Genomic DNA, 413 nt, shown 5'->3' with positions numbered 1-413 from the left:
GGACACAACGCACGTAGCTCATTATGTAGCTTGGTGCTTAGATACAAAAAACAATAACAATATTAATTAATTGTGAAGTTCCTTTCTCTTCTATAAAATATATAATTTCAGTGCAGAAAAGAAAAAAAAATCCACGAATGACGTAGTTAAGGAAGAAAAGAAAGAAAAACTTGGCAGGTGTTTTGGTTTGAAAATCTAAAAATCCCCGAAGAGGCTTGAAAAACAACCAGGGATGCTCAAAAACAGTTATATGAAGTCGATGCCTTATCTATTCTTTTAAATAATCAAACCCTGAATACTATTTATTTCGCGATATTGTCTTTTATCTGATTTAGTTTGAATTTCGCGCAAAGATACACGAGGGCTGTCTGCGCTAGCCGTCCCTAATTTAGTAGTGAAAGACTAGAGGGAAG

Source organism: Limulus polyphemus, unplaced genomic scaffold (assembly GCF_000517525.1).
Source record: "Limulus polyphemus unplaced genomic scaffold, Limulus_polyphemus-2.1.2 Scaffold5444, whole genome shotgun sequence".
Taxonomy (NCBI): Eukaryota; Metazoa; Arthropoda; class Merostomata; order Xiphosura; family Limulidae; genus Limulus; species Limulus polyphemus.
The sequence above is the reverse complement of the archived record's forward strand: the minus strand, read 5'-3'. Positions refer to the sequence as shown.